At 35.3% G+C, this 25,551-nt stretch overlaps 1 long non-coding RNA gene across 1 annotated transcript in view; it reads right to left on the bottom strand.

Moving 5' to 3' along the window:
• Positions 1–25,551, bottom strand: part of LOC143442541 (uncharacterized) — a 378,775-nt gene that overhangs the window by 232,378 nt on the left and 120,846 nt on the right. The gene's annotated exons all lie outside the window — the stretch shown is intronic.

The raw sequence follows: 25,551 nt of genomic DNA, 5'->3' as shown, positions 1-25,551 counted from the left end.
CTATAGACATAGATATATATCACATATACTCTATAATAAAGAGTAAAATCTCATTGTTTTGTAAAACTTACAGTAAGTACAAATTTTAATCTTTATTTGTTTACTTCTTAAATCTTTAAGACCTTCAAAAAGTTCTGTCAAACATCCAGCTACCATGTACGTTTCCTTCCACAAAACATTAGAATTCAATCACTGCCTATCTAAGGGATGGCTTTCTTGCAGCTTCCAATAGCATGTCTGTTATTGTGGTTTGACTGTCACCAATATAGTCCTCATTGCCTATGGTTGTACCAACATCCTGAGCATGACTATAGCTAAGAAGACTAACCTGTGGTCACTACAGCTTTTTGCTGGTTCCTTGTAAAATTACCCTTAAAGTTCCACTGGGTGATGAAGCCCTTTCCTTTAAGTGCACCTTCAAATTTTTTAATTTTCTTTTACTTATTTAAGATTTTATTAGAGCAAATACCATAACCTTTCTCACTACCAATGCTGTCTTAATTTGTTTTAAGAGCTAAAACAAAGTGCATGAGGCTAGGCATTTATAAATAAAATTAATGGACTGCTTACTGTCAGGTCATCATAGACAGCACCACTTTGTAAGGTGTGCTTGCAAGGAATATATATATGTATACATATATATATTCCTTTTGTCCCTTTGTAAGAACTAATCACCCATAAACTATAAAGGCGCTACCTGTTAATATTATCACACAGAAAATTAATTTTGTTTCTTGAATTCTAGTGTTTAAACACTCAGATCAAGCAAAGGTGTTTAAGAAGGTAACAGTAGACTTATTTCTAAAACAGATAACTATTTCAAAGATGTTTTAGTGTGCATTATAATACAGTTCACTGTTTTTCTTAATTTTAAAATTCAATGTATATGTAAAAATTTATTTGCTATCAATATTCTGTAAATCTATGTTGTTTTCAAATTTCTATAGTATTCATAATATCTTAAAATTTGACAGCGTAGAAGAAGCAGGTCTTAAGTAGCACTAGGAGATCTGTTCATGTAAATTTTGAGCACCAGCTTGCCAAGTGACCCTTTTTAAGTTGATTACTTTCTGAGATTCTTAAGCTGTAAATGTCAGGTTTGAATTAGAACAGTGAATACTGGGGTTATATTTTAAGGTGTTTTCTAGTTCAAATTCTTCAAGAAAGTCCACTAAGAATATAAATTGTAGACCCAGACAAAAGCTTAGGTAGCAGTCAAGTATCCTCATCCATAGATGCTCCTGGGGAATTTTCAAGGATTACAAAGGATTGCATTCTGAGCATGTTTTTGTACCGAGCTTATCTGGGTGGCAGAGCAAGCTCTCAGCATCAAGTGAAAACTGAGCGCTGAATGAAACATATGCCATTTGTCATTCCTAACAGCAAAATGTCTTTGAATGCAGTTTATCACTTTTAAATATGACATCTCTGTCTATTTTAAATCTTGTCATTATAAATATCAAGGAAACGTGCATCCTTTAGGTGCCCATCACATTCTCCCTTACGAGGACTTATTCCAGATATACATTATCATCCTCAATGAAAATATTTCTTATTCTTTTCTGTGAATGTGTGTATTTGTGTGTGTGTGTGTGTCTGCGTGTGTGTGTATGTGTGTATGCATGCACATGCACACATGTATGTGTGGTTGCATTCTGTATGTGTTGGTGCATGCAAGCATGTGCCATAGCACAAGTCTGAAAGACAAGATGACTAGTTTTGGAACTAGTAACTCAGGATGTCTTGTTTGCTACAACATATGTTGGTGATCCTCCTGTTTCTAATCTGGTATCACTGTAGGAACATTAATATAGAAACATGATTCCATGCATGGTTTTTATGTTGATTTAAGAAAATCACATTGAAGTCTTCACATCAAGTAGCAAATGCTATATCCACTAAGTCATCTCATCAGTACCCCCAAAAGTAACTGTGATACAGGAAACTATGGACACTTATGCCACATATTCAGCCTAAGTCCGTTGGACCCAATTTAAATATGAAACCAATGCAACTAAATAATAAACTGAGTCATAATACTACTGCCATATATGAAGTAGCCCTATTAACCTTTTACTTCCTCCTAAATTTTCTAACATTATAAATAAATTTTGCATACAGCAAAGTAATTGAGAACATATTAGGTAGGTAACACATTTTTTTTAGCATCATCAGAGTTAGTTCACTTTGATTATATTTAGTTATAATATACTACATTCAGGTGTTTACTATGTAAGATATATACGTTTTTCTTAAGTTTTAATTCCTCTGTTGGCAAGATAAACATGTTAATGAAGAAATAATATCAATCTTCTCAGGAGCAGGGTCTTGATCTCCAGCCTATGTTGACCTCAATTACCTGCCAACTACTTTTGAATATTAAGATTAATGCACCACCATGCACAGTTTTACATCAAACTTTTCTGAATATCTAACAATAATTTTTGACTGAAGGAATGATGGGCTTAAACCATGCTTATTAACATAATTAGAGGCATCCTTTAAACACTCCAGTGAAAAACCATCTGAGGAATAAGGTATGATACAAAACTCCAACTTATACAACAGCCTTCTTTATGCAAAGAGTTGGCCTTTGGGATGATGCTTTTGTTACTGCTCAAAGAGTTAAATCAGCTTATGCTCATGTGGTGGCTTGAATGCTTGGTTACAGGGAGTGACACTATCAGAAGGTGTGGCCTTCTTGGAGAAAGAGTGGCCTTCTTGGAAGAAGTATGTAACTGCAAAGGTGAGCTTTGAGGCCTCTTATATTCAGGTTCTAACCAGTGAAGAAGAGACCCTCCTTCTGGCTGTCTGCAGAATTGAGTCTTTTTTTGGTTGCCTTCCAATCAAGATACAGAACTCTTGGCTCCTTCAGCACCATGTCTGCCTGCAGGCTGCTGTACTTCCCACAATGATAATGGATTGAACCTCTGAAATCATAAGCTAGCCTCAATCAAATGTTTTCCTTTATAAGAGTTGCCTTTGTCATGGTGTCTCTTCATAGCTATAAAACCCCAACTAAGAGAGTGCATCTGTTGAAAAAAAAATCATTTTCTAGTTTCCAAGTTCAGAAAGTACATTATGCCTTACCTATAAAAAAAGTACTTTTTGTTGTGTGTGCCAAAAATGCACAAAGATACTAGGAGTTTTTCATAAAATAATGAATAAATCAATTATATTATTAAAACTTGACATCCCTGTAAACCTATAGGCTAGAGATGTCACATGAACATCTTGGTCAGATACTCACTTTCTTAACAAAAATAAATGTAGGCAAAATTAAAAAGTTGTCAATATATTTGGTATAAAAAATAGAATCAAACTTGACTTTCTTTATTATTTCCAATAATCTACAGAGATAGGAGATGAAAGGTAAATAGATTCATTTTTAAGGTTATTATTAGAGAAAATGTAAATAACTTACACTCAATAGGAGTGTGGAGAAACAAGACAGTAGCATACTAGGAGATATGAAACCCTCCATCTCTGGATATTTGATAGCTACTGAGTACTGTACAATGGTTTGATGGTGCCTGCATTCTCTGATCAAACTTTGACCAATGTAAGTCAAATATCTGCTTCATATGTAGTGATCTGTCACAGCTACTTAAGAGAAATATAATTGACCAGACTATATCCCAATCTTTTTAATGTTAACAAAGGAAGATAGCACTAATGTACTTGGGTTCCACTTCCAAATTAATGGCATTGGTACACAGTCTGTGAGGGAAGAAGAAGACTTCTGGCAAAACTCCGATGCAAGGCACTCATAAGAATATTGAGAAATCTCTACTTAATGCAATAATGTTTAGCTAACATTTAAAATACTTTTCTAATTAGGAAACAACAAGGAAAATTTAAATAGCTAAATCATCAGAAGGCAGAAACCACCCCAGGAGAAAGTGAAAGGAGAACAAGAGGCCCCTTTTCCTAAAATTTCTATTTTCCAACTTTGCAATCGCATTTGAGCATCTAGCTCAATCTATAACATATCTTTCTGAATAGTTTTTTTTTTTCATGAGAATTTTAGACCTATGATAAAAGAGTTAAAATACATTGTTCTAGTGCTTTATTTAAGTCAAATCCCTTGGGAAAACAGCAGGTGCAAAAATAACACTTTGTTTCTTAAAAGAGTATAACAAAATTCTTGTGGGACATACATTCTTCTTTTACTACAAAGTTGTAAGATTCTCTTCCTCAAGGACATAAAGTTGAAGTGATAAAAATTCTGTACATAATTTATTAGCATAATTGTTTTATTTATGACCGAATATGTCATAAGCGAATATGTCTCACACTAAAAAATACTAGTACAAAAGTTAAAAAAAAAGAAGAGAAAAGGAAAGGAAAGAAAAATAATGTTGTCACACTCCAGTTTGTTGCTTCTTCAGAATAACCACTTAGTTGAGGCTACATTTTCTAAAGTGAGATTCTCAGTGCATGCAAGCTTGTATCATGTTTTGCACTTATTAAATTTACATTTATTTTATGTCCACTGCTGTTTTGCCTGCATGTATGTTTATGTGAGTCAGATCCTCTGGAACTGGAGTTTCAGATAGATGTGAGCTACCATGTAGGCGCTGGGAATTGAACCTGGATCCTGCTCTGAACTGCAGAGCCCTCTTCTCTCCTGCCCTTCTCTTGTTTTTCTAAAGCCAATTTGGATATAATGGGGACCATAAGGTGATGACTTGGAGGTAGGGGTGGGGGTACAGTGGTGATAGAATGATGTGTTCTCAGTAGATGTTAGATATCACAAACAAATTGACTTTAATATAAATTTGTGCTTCAAGTGTGCATGTTTTCTCATTTTCAACAAACATCCACCTGGGTATATTAACCTCCTGAGTACTGAGAACAAGAAGAAAGAGATACGTATTTCTAAAGGTAGGAAAATATTGGAATATAGTATCAAAGCAATGTTTCTACATCCTGTTAACTTGGCATCTGTGAGGTGGGTTTAACTGTTGACTTTTCTGATAGTTTATACTTGAAACTGTCATGAAAATTCCATAACTCTGACAGTGGAAAGAAAGATTGATTAACCAGAGTCCCTCTCCATAGTGTCTTCTTGGTTGATGCTATTAAAAAGTAAACTTATAACTCTTAGGGTTAAGATTTAATACACTGGTTCCTTTCCTGTCTCTGAATGTTCAGTACACATGCATTATAGAGAATAATGAAATCTTTATACCAAATGATTCCTTAATCTAAGAAAATGTATAATACTTCACATTACATTTGATGTTTAGTACAAATTAGTCCTTGGGGGAAAATCTTTCAAAATGTGTATTTGGATTTTATTTTATTAGCCGTATACTTTAGAGATCTTTATGTTTATTTTTTGATGTGGCAAAATGCCTTAATGTCATTTGGGGGGCATCCTATTCCATGTTTACGCACACACAGCGCTGAGGTAATTCACTTATGTAATCCACCATCCACCATCTCAGTTGGTGCGAGTGTAAAGCATGATGACCCCCCCAGTCCCAAGCAACAAAATTCTTCCATTAAGTAATTGCACATTCTTCTCATTTTTCTTGTGTGATACTTTAGTGTTGTCATTACAGATTGGTAATTAGCATACAACCCTCACTGGCCATAAATGCATTGCTTCTGATTCTCTAGAAAACAACTCCTCAAAGCATGTGGTAACATTGACAGAGAGAGGGAGAGAGAGGAACAGAGAGAAGGAAAGGAAGAGAGGGGAAAGGAAGAGGGGGAGGGAGAGGGGAGGGGGAGGGGGAGGGGAAGGGGGAGGGGGAGAGGGAGGGGGAGGGGGAGAGGGAGAGGGAGAGGGAGAGGGAGAGGGAGAGGGAGAGGGAGAGGGAGAGGGAGAGGGACAGGGACAGGGACAGGGACAGGGACAGGGACAGGGACAGGGACAGGGACAGGGACAGGGACAGGGACAGGGAGAGAGCAGTGATAATATAACAAACAGGAATGGCTGCAAGAACTTTATTCATTTTGTGCTTTACTCTCTTCAAAGGATTAAGTTGTAACCATCTTTGGGTAAAAAGCACAAGTTCAGAGCAGGTGACTATAGGTGACTTTTGCTGTAATTTATTCATTCATATTTAAATAATAACTGAGTTAGGAGCTTCAGTTATGGTTTGAAGGAGGTAAATGGCTGAGAAATAATTTTTAATATGTTTATAAATGTAAAATAATGGAAGATTCCCCACAGGTTGTCTCTGAGAGAGAAGGAAGACATCAAAAAGATGATAAATCTGAATGAATGGCACCAAGAAGCCTTTATTTGGGATTCTGAGTGAGATTTTGTTCACATTAAATGGGATTATGTGAAGGGATGTCTAGCATATATTCATCCTTAGTAGTACATTCATTTGGCTTGTATATATTTTCCAAAAAAAAATACTCAATATACTATAACCTACTATAACCAAAGTGAAATTATTCTGTAGCATTACCATTCTAAATTGCTGATTGAGTCAGATTGCTGTTTCAATTAATAGAGGTGAGTGCAAAACAAAAATACTAAGGTGCTTGTTCAAATTAAGAGTTTCAAAATTCTGACAGCAAACACTCCAACTCGGTATAAGGGGCATGGTAATACAAGGAGGAGGTCCTTAGAAGTTACTGGTTGATACAAAGCCAATTCCCGTGACAGTGAATGTGGTCTTGCTCCTCAAAGGTAGCTTCGAGATCTGCCCGATGCTGAATAAGCTAGTAAGCAAGCAGAGAAAGAAGTCTCTGACAGAGCGGAAGGTATCTTGATTCTAACCCTGACTCCATGCTGACAGTAAGTGTAACCTGGGGCAGACGATTCATCTCAATGCCTGAGTCTCATCCATACAGCAGCAGCTGAAATGCAAGGTTGTATAACCTTACAGCATGAAAGCAAAACATGCACAGCTCACCCTAGCACCAGAATCCATTGAACAGGAATAGACCAGAAAAGAATTTTTATGGTAGTATAAAGTTGCTGAGAAAAATATCTGAAAGGAAATACGCTTTGGCCATTAGACCTATCTCTCATTCCAAATGCTAGTGTTGGTGCCCATTACAATTAGCAATAACCAGTGAGATTTACGACTGAGACTGACCGTCAGTGCTACCTCAGTGTTAATAAAGCATCAGTTATAACACAGGCCATAAGTAGATTATGTCTCTTTACATGGAAAGTGAATAATTAAAGCACCATCAATATATATATACTGTCTCTTTACATGGAAAGAAAATAATTAAAGCAATATATATATATATATATATATATATATATATATATATATATATATATATATATGCCTTTTAAGATGCAGTCTTTATTTTCAATTTATTAACAAGTTTTACATGTTTACATGTATCTTAGTTCTGCACACATATATTAGAACACTTCAGGGAACTTGTGATCCTATTAAAAGTCATTGTGCTCATTAATTTCTTCACTTATCAGGGAATACATGTTTATGTTTACATCCGCATATATTTCCCACATGTAATGCAAACTGCACTGACATTTTTGAAGATGGTAATTATTCCTCCTTTCCCTCTATGAATATCTATCTCACACTTTTGGATCAGGCACTGTGTTAGTCATTTGAGATTTAGAAGAATAAAAACAAATCATTAAGAAGAACAGTACATGCCTCTAACCACTGAGAAATTCCCTCCTGTGAAATAATTAAGTAAAAAAAAAATACCCTTATCCCTATTGAGCTTCCAATCTACTGGGGAGTGTTTTGATAAAAGAAAATGAACACATGAAGTATATACTATTTGATAATGAAAACCAATATGGGTAAATGCATTTTTAAAAGAAGGAGTTAGAATTTAGGAAGTTGTTATTTTAAAGTAACAAGTGATCAGAAGTTACATGATTTACATTTCTTTCCTTGACATTTTAATAGGAAGCATAATTCAGTTATACTATCACCTAGTTGAATGCAGCCATGACTGTTTATTTATTCAAGGATTCATGTCTACTCTGAATCCCTTACTGTGCTGGGATTTTTAAATATACTAACAGATCATGGTTTCATATTACACAACATGGCATGATCTGGTTTGGGAACTGAGAACAATAGATATGAAGGTATTGAACAATACATATTTTTATGTGCTACTTAGTAGTACTCAGACACAGGAGTAAACTGTACTTGGAAAGATGAGCAGGATCTATAGGGCTCATCTCTTCTTAACGTTAGAAACGGAGACATTCTCTGCTTATATATGTGTCTGATTCACCTAATAAACATCGAAGGCCTCCTGGGGTTGCTTATCTTTGATGGCTAACACCCCATATGGGACACAGAGACATGTAAGATAATCAATAAAGAATTATAGGATGAAGGTATGACTCATTCCTCCCAATCACTGTTCATGGAGTGAAAAAAGACTTTATAGGGAAGTAGTTCCTATTTTTAAGCATATTATAATTATTTCTGAAAACCTTGTCATGTCTCTAAGAATTTGTTCATATACTGACAATCTGTGTCTACATTTTCCCAGATAACTGTGGATATTTTACAAATTCTTCTTTAATAAAAGGAGCTTTTTCTATAAGGTTTTATTGGCGACTTTATTGTTGAAATATGAAATATCTGTTGAAATATGGGCCAAAGTATATATCATAGTGAGACAGACATATAATTTTACCTAGGAGAAAAATAGTTTCTGGGAGGAACCCGAAGTGGTTCTGTTTAGTGCTGATTATATAAGGGGCAGTACACAGTAATGGCACTAACACCCACAGCTCAAGTTGCAGTTCAGAACAAATCCCATTTTGTTTTAATAGCTTGCTATCATAACTGTTTTCAGTTCTCTATGTTGAACTCCCACATATAGTTACTATGATCTAATTATTTGCACCAAAGCTGGCAGAGTTAAGTCAGGCATAAATTACTGGCTTTTGCACCACACAACTCCAAGTTCTGATTAAAATTTAGCCACACTAATACGATATGGTAGCCAAAACAGTTAACATTCTCATAACTGTGTATTCTTCTAAAATATTCCCCAGGTAATAGAAAAATACTGTTTTATTATTAGAGGTATCATTGACTTTTCCTTAAATGATAGGTCATATATTCTTTGGTAGGTGAACAGTACAACCTTGGAATTATGTAGATGAGTCATGGCTATTAATATTTCCTTCAATAGCTTTTTAGTCTTACTTGATAAAATACATATTTTATAGTGATAGCTTATTCATAAGTATTATTTGCATGATTAAATAGTGAATTAGGATGAATAGGGCAGGTAGCACTTTCTTGAAAGCAAAAGCAAACTAACCATACAACAAAAATTGTTTTCTAAACTAATAATGGTTGGATTTATTATTCTCTGCATTTTAACAGTGAATTTGAGCTGTAGTCGAGGATAAACGGCCCTGCAATCCATTGCTATTCTTCTCTACCTACTTTGTCTAAACCATTTCTGGTTCTAGCATACTATGGCTTAGATCTTCACTATCTTTTTTGGTCAAGGCATGGTTTCCAGCATACTGATATTGAGAACTGGCATAATCTTTAATAAGTTTTATCTAGTTGGAGGTCCTTGTGTTTCTAGACATAAGCTCTTGAGGGGAAATATGGGTTGTGACCATTTTCTGTTACTTTTTATGTCTTTCCTCCTTGGACATGTATGAATTGAGCATACTCCTGCCATATCTGGCTGTCTTATTGCAGGTCTGAAAAAAAAAATTAGGCCAATCAATCACAGACTAAAAATTCCCAGACTACGAAACAAAAGAAGGTTATTTTTCTTTATAAATTTGTTGTGTCAGTTATTTGCTTAGTAATGAAAAGCTTACTAAGACACTGTTCTGTAATTTCATCTGTGGAGATATACCCATAAATAAAATGCTAAAGTAGTTGCTTTACTAGGGGGATAGACTTGCAACAAGTAAATAAATGCAAATAAAATTACAAATATTAACACATATCATAAAGAGAAACGGGATGTGGAAAAGAAAGAGTAGGGTTACTCTAAGCAGAATGGGTGAGATGAGCAACACCACAGAGATTTTATTTTCAGACACCTAGAAGAAAAGTCTTTGCAAAGTGCTTACTGACCTGACTCAGAAATATATAGATAGATGATAGATAGATAGATAGATAGATAGATAGATAGATGATAGATGATAGATAGATAGATAGATAGATAGATAGATAGATAGATAGAGGTCCATTTGGAGGAACAAACAAAAAATTCCTAAATCAGAAAATAACTTAGTGAATTATGAACTCAAGCTCTGACTGTAGCCCTTTATTCAAGAAAGAACAAGAAACAATAGCAAAGAGAAGAAGGCAGGTGCTCCTTATGAACGCAGGCTGTGGTAAGGAGTTTGGAGTTTGTTCCAACTAAAGAAAGATTACTAAGTAGGATAATAGAAAGGCTGCATTTATAGACTAAGATACATCAGTCCAGCAGGCTGTAGGCAGGATGTGCTCTGGTTCTTACATTACTAATGATTAGGTTTCGCATGTGCTTGTGTCATGTACATAACTGAGTATCTCTCAGTATCAGAGAAGAGACAGAGTTCTTTAGTAACCTTGTACTCAAAATCCCATCAAGTACATGAAAGGAAAGAATCTATTTCAGGGTTGGCTCTGGCTTAATTTAGCACTTAAAATTTTTACAACTTTTTAATATGGTCTTTACCTCAGGTCTCGGGAAGGCAAACAAATTTATGAGGAGTGTGGTTTGACTGAATATAAGTTCTGTATTTTGAAAAAAAGCAATATATATATATATATATATATATATATATATATATATATATATATCACCTATGAATAACATTCACATTTGTCAGGGGAAAGGTTATTTCTTTATGCTTTCCCTGAAGAGGTCCATGGTGCAATAACAATAACAAAAATATGACGGACCCATTTCAGAGTATCAGTCACTAGACTGTTTGAAGCATTTGCCTATCTTAAGATGAAGAGCTGATAACTGATGATGTGGGATTCAAATATAGGTAGTTTAATTTTGAATCAGTGTGCATCCATGGGTAATTTAGTGAATAGCACACCAGCTCATATACTTTTAAATAGTTAAACTAAAATGCAGCTGATGGAACCTTTCCACTAGTCATCCTGAGATACAGATACAGCACCCGTTCACCTGCAATGTATAGCATGGATGCATCTTATACAACAAATATGTGTTCCACTGAAGGATGTATGCTGGCCATTTTAGAGTCAGCAAGCCAATACAACTGCCAAGGACATAAATACACTACCTGACAGCATAATTAATCCGCCGTTACACAATCAATGTGGAATAGTAATGTTTCTTGGGAAATGGAACATAGTAGAATGAGCCCGAATTTTCCCTGAGCACAGATGTTGAGCCTTCATTCAATGAATCCTCCCTGGAGGGGACTGTAACAAATACGTGGAGCCTCTCAAGGACAGCGGGGGTTGTAAATCGTAGGCTATAAAAGTAATAATATAAATATTGTGCCAACATTTTTAATTTATTTGTTGGACTCACAAGTGAGAAATAGGGGTTAGCTGGCAGGTCTAATTTGAACTAGTGTTGGCAAATCCATGCTGCATACTAAATCATGGCTTCCTGTATTTCATTTAGCTTCATAACACATAATAAAGCTCAAAGAAAGAATCTCCTTTGAACAGATAGAGTTATGAACCCAGACTTCTGTAATACGATATTACAGACTTATTGGGGTTTTTTTGTAAAAATATAAATTCATATTATTTCTTAATTTGCCTTGGGTCAACTGAAGCACACAGAGCACTGGAGGAAATTATGAAATCAAAAGATGTTTTAGCATATGCAGATAACTGTCTGTTTGTTTTCTTTTCTGAAACATACTGTGAAGCCACAATCATCAAATGTAGAAAGGCTTCTGTGTTAATCATATTTCCATTCCTAAGTATCTGAGACCCATCAGCTTATAAGGACAAATGGCTCATTTGGACTCACAATATTGGAAACTCGGGATTTCATTGTGTCATCTCTTAACTTTGGTCTCATGAAAAGCAGCATATCATGACTAGGACATGGCACACAGTAAAATCATTCAGCTCATGGCTAGGAGACAGCAAAAACTTGTTAGTGTTCTATGTACTCTACGGGTCTTCAAGGACATCATACATGGTAGTATTTGAGTACTGCCCTGTCTGAAATACAAGCAGTAATGGTCAAAGAAAAAACAAAGAGGCTATCAAATTGAGAAATGAGAAGCACATCAATGAATGGTGTTAGAGGGATAGTACCTGCAAGGGACTGGAGGCTGAAAAGGGAGGGGGGGAAAAGGATGTAATTCTATTCTAATTTAAAACATACTTTAAACAAAATTTGGTGTGTGGCTCAATGCAAATATAGCATAGTGAACAGATAAGTGATGGGTTCAGCTGATGAAATAATAAATAAAAGCAAATGGTCCCTGATAAGGAACAAATCTTTCCAAAATATTATCCTTGAAATATATAGTTCGGTGCTAGAGTGTACGCTTTTTCTTTGCCTCGCAAGTACAGACCCTAGACTTGTTTCCATAAAAGAAAAAAATAACATTTTCAGTCCTGGGGAAGGAATTTAGTTAAGTTTGAATACTATATAGGAGGCCATCAAGAAAAATTCTCCCCCTGTGCTATCAATAACGAATACTGTAATGCCTCAGTACAAAACTGACTTGTTTCCTTATCTGTCATTTAGAAAACATATTTATGACTTCTAGAGATAAATCTCACAGCTGGTAGCTCAGCTTCTTTGTTTGATAACCTAATGAGAAACCTTTCAATGATGCTACTCTAGAGGTAACAGGATAGCATGTAAAGTTGGAAAGAAGATACTCACATTGAACAAATATCACTATCCCATTGTTTTAGTGGAAATACCTCAGTACTACATAGACACTCACTTGAAACTGAAGAAATGGTGCATGGGGAGTCGGGGAGACCCAGCTACGTTTATTATGTCTAGCTTAAAGCTATTTCTCGATTTCTCTGATTTTTATGGCCAACATGAATGCCTAAGTCTTGGTGAGTTTTCAACTAACCTAGTCATTTTTCCTCTCATGGTGATAAATCACTATGACCAAGAGCAACTTAACTGGGGGTAGGGGAAGAAGTTAATATTGGTGTTAGTGTTATTTACTTAAACTTCCAGTCATAACCATCATTGAAAGAAATCAGGACAGAAACTCAAATGTGGAGGCAGGAACCATGGCTACTGATGCTAGTTCACTCTCTGACCCAACAATTTGTTGTTATTATTTGTTTGTTTGTTTGTTTGTTTCTTTATAGCTCAGGACAACATGTGTAAGAATAATAGATGTTAGAGTAGATTGGACCCTCCCACATTAATTAGCAAACAAGATAATGATCAATGGAGATGTCCACAGCTCTATGCAATCTGGGTAATTCCTCAAGGAGGGGTCCTTCTTCACAGGTTATGTCAAGTTGGCAATTATATTTTATCAAGATATTTGGATATAATTATAGGTCAGTTATTACAGTAGAATAAAATAAATTTACTAAATTGTTGAAAGAATCTCTTCCAAGTTGAGCACCCCAAATTTGTCTTATAAACTTAATATATCAGACATCTTTCAATAATTAAACACCAGCTTTCTATTTGTAAAAAAAAAAAAAGTGTTCAAGTATTCCTATAATATATACTCTCATAATGAAAACTCATCTCAGTAAACATAGCACATACTTCATCATATATTTTGAAATAAAAACAATATGTTAAATAGTTGGGGCTTAAACACACACACACACACACACACACACACACACACACACACACACACACACACACACATTTGTGAAAGTCTTCCATCCACAAATGACTGTAATTTCAACTTTAGAACATATATTTTGTGAATATTTGTCTCCAGATCAGTACAGCCTCTGAGCAAATAAACTTGCTGGCAAATTAATAAAAGAAATTTAGAGAAGGTTACAAAAGTTTAAACATCCATTTGTCTGTGTTTATCCAACTCTGCAATCTCTCTTGTGGATATATTAGATTTGTTTGCATTTTTTTAAATCTCATTACAAGTTTTTGAAAACAGGAAATTGCTTCTGTTATGAGAGATCAGTGTGCTCTTGACTCCAGCATTCAACAATGGTTTATCTATGCCAAGCAACAATGGAGGTGGGAGGATAGGAGAATGATTTGGGTTCCCTAACAGGCTTCACACAAAGGAAAGTTACTCAGCAGTAAAGAGCAAAGTAATTACACATTCTTACAGTTAATGGTGCTTATCCAGTTCCCTAAAGAGACATAACTCGTGGGTTCATGCCTACTTTGTTTGAGGAAGGAAAGGGATTGACAAGGTCTCGGAATATCAAAATTAATATATTTAACTTAGTGAAAATTATACTTTAACCTATGGTCAGAAACACTGATAGAATAAAACAAAAGTAAACTAAACTAATATTTCTTCCAAAACAGACCAAAGGTGGGCAGACTTCCTGAGGTCACTTCTGTTCCCATCTTTTTCCCTAGATTGCTATCCATATTCTCATTTCTCACCCTTTCTGACAAGTTAATCCACTTCCAGGATTCAAAACCAAACTTCTCTATAAGACTGTCTACCATATTCTTCCTGAGAAACCCACAGGCAGTCTGGACAATGTGTGTTTAAAGTCTAAGAAAGCATGTGCTTGCCTTCCAATAAGTATTATTGTATTTTTAGGTTAATGTTTCATCAAGCACAATTATATTGAAATCCCTTGTCTAATATTCAGCAAAAAAGTAAAAAACTTCAATGATGATGTGACTTCTCCTTTCAGCTTCAAAATACAATATTGTACAAATAGAATGATCATAGCACAATTGGATAAATCAGATCTCACTTTAAGCTGCTACTCTCCCAGATTTTGCCTTTGGCCCTACTTGTCACCTTGCAAGAAGATGTGTGGCTTTTTAATTTATGATTGCACTCTAGTACTTCAAAGTACTCATCATGACTTCAGCCTAAAAACAAATCTAAATATTCTCAGTTTTCTTCTGCCATATATGGCAAAGCAATAAGGTGGTCTATTCATCAGGAAACTATGTTCTATGGCAAGACAGATCTGCATAAAGCAAGGCAGGAAAATGAAAACAAGATAGTGAAAAATTTGATAACCAATCGAGATTAAGCTCAGAGAAAAACTCTGTGTTCCTCCTTTAACATATTGCACACACACACACACACACACACACACTAATTTTGCATAAATTCCCAAACCCTACTTTTTAACATTAGGAAAAGTATAAGAAAAAAAATGCCTGAATACAGTGTTTTAAAATCTTATTAGATGTGAAAAATAATGAGAAAAATTAAATAACATAAATAACGTTTAATGATGCACATACACTTTACTCTAGAATTTCTTTCTGAAATTAACATTTTGTTAAATTTCTAAACACTCCTTGAAAGACTTAATTGTCTTCTTAATTCTCTTGTCTGTAACATCAAGTGTAAAAGATTTCTTGTTTGTAAATAACTGTACAATTTTCCATTTTTTCTTGGTAATTTATGCAAAAGGAATCAGAAAATTACCACATACACAAATAATTTTTAAAAATTAGAGCTATTGGCCATCTATAACAATACTTTACCAACACTAGATTAATATAAGCAGATTAGTTTCAAGGATGAACAGATTATTTATTTATATAAATCAAATTTTAGCCTATAAGATAGTTTTTCCTATATCACTATTATTATTATTATTATTATTATTATTATTATTATTATAGTAAAATGTACTCTTTAAATACAGTGGAGTGAAATTAGAATATAATAACAGAAAGACATTTGTAAACCCACAAATATTTGATAATTCAGTAATGCCCACTAAATAGCTTATGCTTAACAAAAAAGTATCAAAATAAAACTTAGAAAATATTTTTGAAAAAAACAAAAATGAAGGTATAGCATGGCAGAATATGCAGATTAAAGACAAGAAGTTTATGAAGGGCAATGAGTATCATTTAGTCATCATGTTAGAAAAGATTAAAAAGTTCAATCAATAGAAGTCAGCAAAAAGAGAACTTAACACAAGGCCGCAAATTTAACCTATATAAAAGAGAAAACCAAATTTAGTATAATTTTAAGACTCAAAGAGAAAAACCCAGATACGTGTGGCAGAAATAGATGAAGCAAAGCAACACTGTGGGCAAGTGAGTGAAACCAAATGGTTCGGGAAAGGGCAACAAAATGAGCAAATAGCTCAACTTATAGAAAAGATCATAAGGTGCAGATTGTATTAGAGAACGAAACAGAGAGTTGTATTATGTAGCTCCTTCACTGTCAAATAGGTAGTAACTATATGAGAGGCCAAACCTACTCCATCTTGGAACTGGCTTCCATTTTAAGGGAAAATAAAAGCCTGAGAACTTGACCTGCAGCTAAGCCCGAATACCAGAACGGACCTCATGGCCTGTCCTTGGCCATAGCTACTTCCAAATTTCTTCCTAGCAACAATTAATCAAAGATAAGTCTGGTTGTTTCAGATGTACTTTCAGAACATTTATTATTTTATGAGGTCTTGCTTCAGAGCATCCACCTGTAGTTTTACAATAATCGTTTATTGTCAGAATGGACACCACCTCACTTGTTTCCATTTACTATAAAAACCTCCTCCCAATGAGAGTCAGGGATGTTTTACCAAACCTTTCTGTGGGCTGTTGGTGAGTAGGCCCAAACTCAAGTTTGTGATAAAGAGACCCTAATGTGATTACATCAGAGTCGGCTCCTTGGTGGTTTTTTGGGGTTCACCAATGCTTCCTTATACAACAACTACACAATTTTTTGTCGATGAAGTCACCAACTTGAGATTTAAAATGATACATTCTTTCCAAGTACATATTTCAGTCACAAAATTATATTCATGATTTAAATCTTTCCCACATATGGTGATAATATTTAGTTACAGATTCTCTTATTTCTAGTCTACATATCATCAAGCTGTAAATAAAAGTGAAATCTCAAAAAATCTTTACAGTACATTGTTCTTTTTCATGTTATCAAAGAAATGCTGTCACCCTGGTTGTCCATCAGCTGATCAATGGATAGTGAAAATGTGGTATATGTTAAATTCTTGTGGTAAACATGGAAATTTCTGATTTCTTTGGAGACCCAGTTAGGTAATAATGATGTTTGCTAGAGCAGACAAGTGAATGTTTCCTAAAGCAGACACGTGAAAGCATGTTTTGTTGAATCAGACACAGGTGAAGGGATTTCTTTTGCTATAGCAAGCATAAGAAAGGACACATATAAATATGACCCCATATATTTATATGTGTCCTTTAAACACATATAGACAGTGGACGCTGGAGAGTTGGACTGCTTTGCTTTACCTTACTAGTCTGTGCTGAGGACATCCATGTATTGGTTTACCTTACATTGCATTGCTGAGCTTTGCTTGTGGTGACTTCATAGAGAGAAACTTGCCAAAGAACATTCTGTGAAGTACTTCAGAGGACAAGTTCAACCTTGTGGTTTCTTCTAGACTGAACTGCCCTTGCTGATTCATGTGTGATGTCTGCCAAGAAGACTGAACTACAGCTGTTGATTTGTGTTTGATGTTTGCTAGTGGTCTAGACTGAGAAAAACAAAGATTGAAATTGCCCCAAAGAACTATTTCTAAACAGGTCCACTTATCATATATCCTAATAACCTTTCTTTTCTACTACTTCTGGTGGGTGGTGGGCTAGAGGGGAGGTGGAATTCTTATTAAAGTATGTTGTGAAAAATATATACCTACAATATATGCACTGGGATTTTATTCTGCTATATGTTATGAGATTTTCCAGAAAACAAATGACATTGGAAAATGTAAGTGGTATTCCAGGATCAGAATGGTAAACAAAGTATGTTCTCTGTCATGTGTGGATTGTATTCTTGAGTTGAGTGTATATATCTAGTTGGGAGTTAATTTGGGTAAAGTCTAGAAAATCAGAAAGTGGTCTGCAAGATGCTTTACACAACAAGGTTCTGGACGACAATAGAACAAGTCAAGATGGGGAATTGTGGGCATGAAAGGGTATAGCAGAAAAAGCACAGGATGATGGGCACTTGAAAGTCAGCTAAAGTGATGTATGAAAATGTCATACAAAAGTATGTTATTGTAAACTCAGTTAAATGATAAAGACAAAACACTTAAAAATTTGAAAGCAGAAAGCCTCACCTGAACACAATGCAAATACGAATGAACCATAAGCTGCCCAGTTCCAATGAATACATACACATCATAGTCCTTACAGCTGCAGCTCAGGAAATATCAGGAAAGCTTGTATGAGCCAGAATACCAAAAAAATTTGCTGTAAAATAGTCTTTTCTAGAAATGGCTGCACAAACAAGACTAGAACAATAGTAATATCGACAGACATATTAATGTGGGAAGAGAGAGATTCCACAGGACTCCAATCCAAGACAAAGAACTACAAGAAACTAACAAATGACTGCTGGGAGAGAGTTTACCTCTCTCAAGGATGAGTCCCTTATAGGTTACCTAATGCCAAGTGGTCATCCCTGAAACCTCATGCTCACAATCAACAAAACCTGACTCTGTGTATACAACATTTATATATATGTGTGTCATGCACATGCGTGTTTGTGTAAAAATAATAATCGAAGTAAAAGAGGCCATTAATGTGAAAGTGTAAGAAAACATGGGGACATTAAAAGGAGGATATCCAGAAGTGGGAAAAAGAAAAGGAAAGGGGAAAACTCATATCTTTGTATTTCAATTAAAATATATACTTTAAACATAGCATTTGTTTTAGTTCATTCTAAAATTCGGGCTCAAACTGACAGACTAATGTAGATGTCCTCAGAACTCTAATGAGCAATTCAAATACACTATAAGAAGTTAATTTACTTAAGGAGGCAGAAACAAAGCAAGAAAACACTCGATTCCACCTTCACTTAGCATGGAACTGAAGCCATATCAGAACCCACTCAGAAAAAATAAAAGAACAATCCAGTAGAACATATAGAGCATCTGAAGCATGTGCTAACTAACATAAACCAAGAACAAAAGACTGCATATTTTTGATGCTCTTTATGTATGTCATTTTAAGAGCTGTAACTCTTAGCTTTTCGGAAAGTGATTGCTAGGGAGAGGGAATATGACTGTTACCATTTATGTGAAGATATGAGAACACACTGAACTCTTGCACTAGCATCATTTGACACCCAAACCAAAATGGAGTCCTTTGTGCTAAGGTTACAATAGTCACACTGGAAATTCAAGTAAGAAAATCAATGCCTACAGAAGGATTTTGTGTGTGTGAGAGAAAGAGAAATCATCAAAAGATCTCTATATACTTGAAGCAATATAATGAGAAAGTATATTCTGCTTCAATCCTTGAGGGGAAAAAGTAGCATCCAGAGTGACTTAGCATTAATCAGTGAGCTCTACTTATTCTATTGTTTGGTTTCCTCATTTCCAACTCAATGCTTTATAAAACTTAGTATGTGTCATTTAACACTGTAAAATCTATTGATTCAGAAATATTGAGTCATCTCGATTTGTGAATCAAAGGCAACTAAGTAGCTAAAATATGTTTCAGCAGGTAGAGGCAATTCTAACAGGAGCAAGACATGAGTTCAACTCTGAGGTGCTACAAGACCTCAGGAGAGAACTGACATCTGAGAGTTGTCTTCTGACCTCTGCAAGCATGCCAGGTTTTATAACTGCCTACACACACACACACACACACACACACACACACACGTATGTATGTATGTATCTGCAGTTAGTTTTATAGATAAATTTGCAGGGATTTTGCCTTTATATCAACAAGTCAACGGAAAACCACAAGAATCTATCCAAGGAAATGAAAACATTCCATAATATAACTTTGGTAAGAGTTACAGCACTATAGAAACATCTGTTAAAATATATGACATTGTATCCCTAAACCTTTATATCATTATTTAAGTTATGGATCAAAATAACTACTTCAAGTTTTAGATGTCTTCCAAAAATAGTTACTTGGATTCATTTACTAAATAACAAATGCTATGGACAGGACAGCATGCTACTGTGAGAGAGGGACCCAGCCAGTGATTTTGCCTTATTTATTTTCGACAATTTGTATCTAAAATAGTGTGTGTGTGTGTGTGTATGTTACAGATGAAAAGACTATTTCAGCTCTTATATTAGTGGAAGCAATTTTATAATTAATACAAATATTTATTTAATAGGTAGTGATGAAAATAAATGATGCTAGACTCCAGTGTTCGGGAGATTTGGGTGACAGAATTTGTCAAATGTTGCCTGGTTCTACTACTTTTATCATGGGAACTTGCACCCGGCAGATAAACCTATAAGATACTCTCTTCCATGGGCTGTGTATGTGGTGTGAAATGGGAACCTCTGAAATAGACTCTACTTCATATTGTTTCTGATGAGATCATATGTATTCCCCAGACTGTGGTGCAATAGTTTATTGGTTGCTACAGTGAATTGCAATAGATCCCAACTTATCTTTCTTCTGACCTTAAGTGTAAATGAAAAACAATAAATTTATTTCAAGGTTTCACACCTGTATTCCAGTTAAGCAAGGTCAACTGGAATAGAGGCTTGAAGCCTTTCCTGATTCACACACAGAACCAAGCCAAAGTAGAAAAGAAAGCAATTAGAATTTTTCTTTCTGTTCTTAAGTTACATTTATTAGTAGTGGGCATTGTATTGTTTTTAATGTTTACTTTTCCATTCTGAGGAATAGAATAGACACCATTCAGTATAGGGGTCTAGCCATTATCATGAATGAGTGAAAGCAGTGAGTCTAAAGAGAGGGAAACGCCACTTTAAACACACTAATATCTCACATATAAGGGAGTTATCCCTACATTGAACCATCTCAGCATCTCTGCTTTCCAGTGTCATCTGAACAAAAACATGTGTGTAACTTGACCAAGTTTATTTTTTAAAGGATCATGGTATAAATGTTAATTTTTTAATTCTTAAAATTATAAATAGAAATTTTCAAGCTTGAAATAACACGTGTGTCAGCAGAGGTCAAATAAATAATAGAGAAACAAAGCTATAGAACTAAGCTGAAGAGAGGCACGCTGTAGATATACCAAAGTCTCAGCCAGCAAAGACTGATGAGCAGTGGATTGTCATGCTTGTTTAAAGACTGAACTTGGGAACTTCTCTCTAGCTTCTTCCCCATGGAATTTGAATCCCCAAATTGCAGGGCAGAGTGTTGCACTTCATCATCAGTGTGTAGTGACTAAGTCCTTGGAGGAAAGCCTGGAGACAGGACTGTTACAAATCCTTACTGCACATTGGCACTTTAGTTCAAAACCATGGAGTGATGAAACACAGTTAAAATGACTGATAAAATAAAACAACCTAAATTCTAATTGCTATAATCAGCAAAGTAAACATGAAGCAGCCAAGCAAGTAAGCAGAGCCATTTCACTGCCTATCATCACTGGTTCTGTTCCACCCAAGTCTCTAAAACACACACACCATTTGAACAGCGCATAGCAAGTGCAGTCCATGCCCTTCTGGGATTATATGAGGACGTAGCCATATTGTAATAGGATCTATTTATCTGCAGAAATTGGATGCAAGTAATAGCAGTGGTCTCAAGGGTTTTTGTTGTTTGGGGTTTTTTTGTTGTTGTTTGTTTTTACCTATCCGTATTTACTTGCAACTTTTCCTTATCTAACAAGTTTAATCTTTGCATCTCAAGAAAACTGAATCTTTCAAATCTTCTTTGTAGTAACACACACACACACACACACAGACACACACAGACACACACACACACACACACACACACACACAAACACACAAACCAAACCTTACAAACTTTGTCAGTTCAAGTATTTTTTTTTTAACCAGCTTTTCTGAGACTTGGTAACAGATTGCTTTACTTTCCACTACTTAGTTTCCTTTGACTGGAGGGGTTTGTTACCTCTGGCATAATAATGTAACTTCTATGATTTGTGTTAGAAGATGGTCTTCTTTAATTCTTGATGGCATGGCAAATATAAACATATTATCATATTATTTTGTTCACCTAGTCATATGTTACTGTATTAAGAACAATTTTTACTTTGAGGTTTTATTCTTATAGCACCCCAAATTTATACATTTTCCAGAAAGTATACAAAAAGTATTAAAAGTATAAAATGATGGTAAATATTGGTCCTTCTGTTTCTTCCTTTTTTTTTGTTTCTCACAACACCAAAATACAGTAACATCAATGTGTTATATAATAGTGATCTTTCTCCTTTCTGTTGCTTCTATAGTTTTTTCTTCTCTACTTGTATTTCACATACCTCCAAATAAATCCTGAAATACTCTGTGTAATGCTCTCATGATCAATATCCTGCCAGATGTATCTCATTTATGGTAATTCAAGGTAAATCAAACATGACTTCAGATTTCCCAAATTTCTCTCACACTCCTATAAGTATAGGCCATGCCAGTGGTAATCCTCAATTGCATCCTTTAAAAGAAAATAGGACATTTTCTAGAGAAATGGAGGTACAACCACAGCTACTTGGTCACGTGACATTTAGAGCCAAACTTCCACAACACTATCAGTTATTTTGATATTTCTACTCACTGTATTTCATCTGAATTTAAATTTTCAAGTAGGTAAGTAATCATGCAGTACAAACAATGGAGGATTGTTACATACACATAGAAAAGATAAATTCTAACACTTAGACATATATACACATACATTCAAAATTATGATAACATGTTACAGAAAAAAATGGAATCTATCTTTGAGTAGAAACATGCCATTGTCTCCTCTCATAGGAGATAACCCACTTATCTGGCTGAGCCACCCCCCAGGCAGGTGGCACCACCACCTTAAGCTATGATAAAGATATAGGAGGAGTAATTATCCATATACTATGATAATGTATATTTCCTTCCCAGAATCCTTCTTGCCTCGTGTAATTTTTAGTATGGTTAAAGTGATGCTACATTGGTGTATTTTTCTGAATAATTCAGAAATTCTTTTTGTCTTCTTATCTCTGTCTAAAGCATACTTTTTCCTAACAGTCTGGGCTTTATTCCTTCTCTCAAACTTTGTTCCATGCTTATGGCTGTTTGACCACCATGGGGCTGATCTTCATTCTGGCTTTTCACTTGTTCATCTTCCTCCTATGATCTGCAGCCAAAAGTTTCAATTTGCCTGACCTGGGTTTTGTTTGTTTGTTTGTTTTTTGGTTTTTGGGTTTTTTTGCTTTTAATTTCTAATAAAATTGTTATCAAGCTTTCATGGGTTTGTTTTAAAATTTTTTTTCACAACAAGACTAAGAACCCCAAGAGAGCACATCTTTTTCCTCACAACATGTGGCAACTTCACCAGGATGTCCCCCAAATGTCCAGTAAAATACGGAAATATTAATCCGGCCCTCTTTCTAACAACTCAATCATCCAAAGAATGAACATTTCCTACAGGGTAATCCTGGCTACCTATTTAAGTTGATGTGTAAAGTTTACAGGATTCAAGGAAGAGGTAAAAATTTTCAGCTCCTGACTTGTTAATTTTAAAACCAACACCTCTCCAGTGGCTGAGCATCTAACTGTGAGCTCAGGAATTTCCAGGTATCATTTTAAGGTTCCCAACAACAGCTCATTCATTCAGTCCTTCACCTCTCCAGCTTCCTCTTGGACTGCTTTCTTAGTCTGCTAAAGCTGATACACTAAAGCTACATCCTGCATTCTTCCTGCCTGTTTGGGTGCTAAGTGTACTTTGTACTCTGCCAATCAAACATATGATGAGTTTTGAAAGAATTCAGAATCAAATTTTAAGAAAGAAGTTGGAAGTTTTAATAGTATATAGTGGGACAAAGATGGAGCTCTGTGACCAGGTTTTCTAGTGTCCTCTTAATTTCATGGCATTTGTTTTCTTTCCCTTTCCTTTCCTTCCTTTCCTTTCCTTCCCTTTCCTTTCCTTTCCTTTCCTTTCCTTTCCTTTCCTTTCCTTTCCTTTCCTTTCCTTTCCTTTCCTTTCCTTCCTTTTCCTTTGTTCCCTTCCCTTCCCTTCCCTTCTCTTCCCTTTTCCCTTTCCTTCCCTTTCCCTTTCTTTCCTTTCTTCCTTATTTTTCCTTCCTTTCTTCCTTCCCTTCCTACCTGAAAATAGATTTTTCTCTTATACAATACATCCATGCCACACTTCTTCCCATCCTCCCTCCATGACTCCCAGACAACCCCCCACTCAACCTCCCCTCTTCCCCATATCTACTCCATCCCACCTTTTTCCTCTTCAGAAAAAAAAGCAGGCCTCCAAGAGAAGACAGCCAAATGGGACAAAACAAGATACAATAGGAAACGGCAAAAGGATTCATATTGAGAGTGAATAAAGCAAACAAATAGAAAGAAAGAGTCCCATAGAGCAGGCAGAAGAGTCAGAAGATACACCCTCTCCCATTGTGAAGATTCCCACAAAAACACCAAGCTATCAGCCATAACATATATGCAGACGATCTGGTACGAACCCATTCAGGATCCACAGCTGCCTCTTCATTCTCTGTCTGTCCATATGAGTCCTGCTTATTTGATTCAGTGGGCATGCTCTCCTGGTGTCCTCCAACCTCTCTAACTCCTACAATCATACCTCCTCCTCTTCCTCCACAGGATTCTCCAATCACTGAGAGAAAGGACTTGATGGAGAACTCGGATTTAAACTCTCTTTCTCTCTCCAAATAATGTTTGTCTGGCTATGGATCTCTGCACCTGCTCCCATCTGCTGCTTGAGGGAGCCTCTAGACTAGTTGAAATTTTTAAATTCAAAGTAGAAACAACAGTTTTCTTAGTAGGACAGTTCTAAAACATAGTCTTGAATACCACTCTTAGGAACTTCAGTCTATGTTCTATCTTTACATGTCCCCGGTAATTCGTAAATTATATAATAAATGTAATAAAACTTTTGCTCATGAAACTAGCTGAGGAGATTCTTTTCCAATATTGTCCTTTGGACAAAATTGATCTGTAGATAAAGAAGTAGAGAGAAAAAGCTGAAAGCAAACCAATGCCTATCTCTTTTCCTGGATCCAGCATGTCCTGCATCAAGAAGCTTATTTATTCTGCTTGGTTATTTGATTACTTCTTCAACTGTACCAGCTAACCAACTTTACTTGCTGCTTTTAAGTTAGGTTTAGTTTTGTTTCTATGATTTTGACTATGAGATTGATACTGATAAAATACCTCATTTAATTATTCAAGTAAAATTATATATGTTCAAATGTTGGTTTTTTTATACTCTGATGCTCAGAGCAAAATATTTTATTTAAGTCTTATTCCCAGTATCATATCAGTATGTATTTCTGTGTATTCGGATATTGTTTGATTGCTTGAGAGTGGCCCCATTTTAAATATTTTCTTTTAAACTGTTAGCTCTTAAAGAAACTGCAATTTCACAAATGTCAATTTCATTCAACTATATCCAAAAAATATCCTGATAAGCACATTGATTACTAGGAGAGAAGGTAAGGATGAAAGTAGGAACACATTTCTCACAGGCTGCAGAGATTTTTCTTTCATTGAGGAGAAACATTAGCTAACAAAAAGAGACACAGAGAGTCCAAAGGACTTCAAAGGATACTGAATATTGAAAGATTCAGCT

This window comes from Arvicanthis niloticus, chromosome 6, assembly GCF_011762505.2.
Source record: "Arvicanthis niloticus isolate mArvNil1 chromosome 6, mArvNil1.pat.X, whole genome shotgun sequence".
NCBI classification, from domain to species: domain Eukaryota; kingdom Metazoa; phylum Chordata; class Mammalia; order Rodentia; family Muridae; genus Arvicanthis; species Arvicanthis niloticus.
The sequence above is the reverse complement of the archived record's forward strand: the minus strand, read 5'-3'. Positions and strand labels throughout refer to the sequence as shown.